This window comes from Salvelinus sp. IW2-2015, unplaced genomic scaffold (genome assembly GCF_002910315.2).
Source record: "Salvelinus sp. IW2-2015 unplaced genomic scaffold, ASM291031v2 Un_scaffold6126, whole genome shotgun sequence".
Classification (NCBI taxonomy): Eukaryota; Metazoa; Chordata; class Actinopteri; order Salmoniformes; family Salmonidae; genus Salvelinus; species Salvelinus sp. IW2-2015.
The window spans coordinates 24,764-27,996 of NW_019947390.1; the positions used below are offsets into that span (position 1 = coordinate 24,764).

Here is a 3,233-nt window from a genome sequence, read left to right on the forward strand (position 1 = left end):
TCACTTTTTTTTTCTGCCTCCTCCCTTTCCTATGCTGCCTTCTCTCTCTCACTACTAACCTCGCTCTCTCTTTCCCCGTACTCGCTCGACGCTGTATTGGAACTTGTGTAATCTACCAATTGTTTGATGTTGTTTGTCTATTATTATGTATAAATGTTAATTCTTAGTCACCACATGGATGCAGTTGGGAGTAGTACTGCATTTCAGGTCAGGCTACATCTCCAGGTAGGTTTATACTACAGGTGTTGCGAGTTCAGGTGGGTCAGGTATATTCCAGGTAGGTCTATACTACAGGTGTTGGAGTCGAGGTGGGTCAGGTATAGTCCACGGTGGGTTAGAATAAAGACGGCACCTTTGCGGTCGATGGTGCTGGGTTCACTTTGTCTTGCTTTATCTACGTGCTTCGGACTGACAGGCCTCTATTGACAAGCTCTCGACTGACAGGCCTCTATTGACAAGCTCTCGACTGACAGGCCTCTATTGACAAGCTCTCCACTGACAGGCCTCTATTGACAAGCTCTCGACTGACAGGCCCCTCTCGACTGACAGAAGGAGTTTTACTTTAGGTTAATAATTTTTACAGACAACCGGTCATGAAGTGAAGCAACATATTGGTACCTATTTCCTTTTAAATATAAATATACTGTATATCAAAGAGAGTGAGATTTTTTACAAAAACAGTATATTTATTTTATATTTTAAATGTAGAATAACTCTTATGATTTATTCAAGCCTCGTTGATTTGTCTTTAGTTTGTCTTTTACATTTTTGTTGTAGTAGTCTGCTGGATTTTTGTTTCTTTTTGTCGTGTTTAAGATGGTTGTTTTTCTCAGTCAGTGACTCAGCGGAGACTATTTATACTGTACAAAAATATAAACGCAACATAAAACAATGTAAACAACTTTACTGAGTTACAGTTCATATTCGGAAATCATTCAATTTAAATAAATAAATTAGGCCCTAATCAGGGGCACAGCCATGCTCACTGTGGAGCCAGGCCCAGCCACTGTGGAGCCAGGCCCACCCACTGTGGAGCCAGGCCCAGCCACTGTGGAGCCAGGCCCAGCCACTGTGGAGCCAGGCCCACCCACTGTGGAGCCCACCCACTGTGGAGCCAGGCCCACCCACTTGGGAGCCAGGCCCACCCACTGTGGAGCCAGGCCCAGCCACTGTGGAGCCAGGCCCAGCCACTGTGGAGCCAGGCCCAGCCACTGTGGAGCCAGGCCCACCCACTGTGGAGCCAGGCCCACCCACTTGGGAGCCAGGCCCACCCACTTGGGAGCCAGACCCACCCACTTGGGAGCCAGACCCAGCCAATCAGAATTTGTTTTTCCCCACAAAAGGGCTTTATTACAGACAGAAATACTCCTCAGTTTAATCAGCTTTCCAGGTGGCTGGTCTCAGATGATCCTGCAGGTGAAGAAGCCGGATGTGGAGGTCCTGGGCTGGCGTGGTTACAGGTGGTCTGCGGTTGTGAGGCCGGTTGTACGTACTGCCAAATTCTCAATAACGACATTGGAGGAGGCTTATTATAGAGAAATGGACGTTAAATTATCTGGCAACAGCTCTGGTGGACATTCCTGCAGTCAGCATCCCAATTGATGGCTCCTTCAAAACTTGAGACATCTGTGGCATTGTGTTGTGTGACAAAACAATTTAGAGTGGTCTTTTATTGACCCCCAGCACAAGGTGCACCTGTGTAATGATGATCATGCTGTTTAATCAGCTTCTTGATATGCAACACCTGTCAGGTAGATGGATTATCTTGGCAAAGGAGAAATGCTCACTAACAGGGATGTAAACACATTTGTGAGAGAAAAAAAATACACTGGAATCTTATATTTCAGCTCATGAAACATGGGACCAATACTTTACATGTTGAGGTTATATTATTGTTCAGGTAAATGTACTGCTTACTGTAGGTGTGTGTGTCTGTGTGTGTGTGTGAGAGAGAGAGCCTGTGTGTGTGTGTGTGTGTGTGTTGTGTGTGTGTGTGTGTGTGTGTGTGTGTGTGTGTTGGATGGTGTGGGTGTGTGTAGATGAGATAGAGAGAGAGAGAGAGCCTGTGTGTGTGTTTTTAAGGCCTTGTGTGTAAATGTTGTCAGGATTGTTGAGTGAGGGAAAGACGTTAGCTGTGGGTCTTGGTGAATCCCAAGAAACAGCAAGGTGTGTCAATAAAATCACTGCTGTTGAAATCCTGTCTTTCAATTACCAATCAAGTCTCATTAAATGGTTATTAAAAAAATATATATATAAACTGGGTYGTTCGAGCCCCGATTGGCTGACAGCTGTGGTATATCAGACCGTATACCACGGGTATGACAAAACATTTATTTTTACTGCTCTAATTACGTTGGTAACCAGATTATAATAGCAGTAAGGCACCACTGGGGGTTTGTGGTATATGGCTGAGGGGGTGTGGTATGTGGCCACTATAAGGGCTGAGGCCAGAGGGGGTGTGATATGTGGCCAATATAAGGGCTGAGGCCGGAGGGGGTGTGGTATGTGGCCAATATAAGGGCTGAGGCCGGAGGGGGTGTGGTATGTGGCCAATATAAGGGCTGAGGCCAGAGGGGGTGTGGTATGTGGCCACTATAAGGGCTGAGGCCAGAGGGGGTGTGGTATGTGGCCACTATAAGGGCTGAGGCCGGAGGGGGTGTGGTATGTGGCCACTATAAGGGCTGAGGCCAGAGGGGGTGTGGTATGAGACATTTGCCATAACTCCTGGCAACAGAGATATGGCATGTCTTGCCCTAACCCTTTTCTTTCTACCACCATCTTTGAAATGCAACAGAAAGGTCCCAAATTTAGCCATCACTCTGGTTGTAATTCCGATTGTGTCCACAAGAGGGCAGCAGTGTATGTACAAAGTTTCAGACTGATCCAATGAACCATTCTGTTCAAAATGCTTGGGTGGCAGGTAGCCTAGTGGTTAGAGTGTTGGGCCAGTAATTGAAAGGTTTCTAGATCAAATCCCTGAGCTGACAAGGTAAAAATCGGTCATATTTCCCCGGACACGGCAGTTAACTGTTAACTGTTCCTAGGCTGTCATTGTAAATAAGTATTTGTTCTTAACTGACTTGCCTAGTTAAATAAAAGACTGGATCAAATTAACACATTTTGAAGTTCAAAATTGTGCACTCTCCTCAAACAATAGCATGGTATTCTTTCACTGTAATAGCTACTGTAAATTGGACAGTGCAGTTGGATTAACAAGAATTTAAGCTTTCTGC

The 3,233-nt window shown here is 45.6% G+C and overlaps 1 long non-coding RNA gene across 1 annotated transcript; it reads left to right on the plus strand.

The window, feature by feature from the left end:
- The first annotated feature begins 407 nt into the window (after positions 1-407).
- Positions 408-2,195, plus strand: LOC139026864 (uncharacterized). The gene is made up of 2 exons (XR_011478810.1): positions 408-473; positions 550-2,195. It is a non-coding gene; the product is annotated as an uncharacterized lncRNA (long non-coding RNA).
- The last annotated feature ends 1,038 nt before the right edge of the window (positions 2,196-3,233 follow it).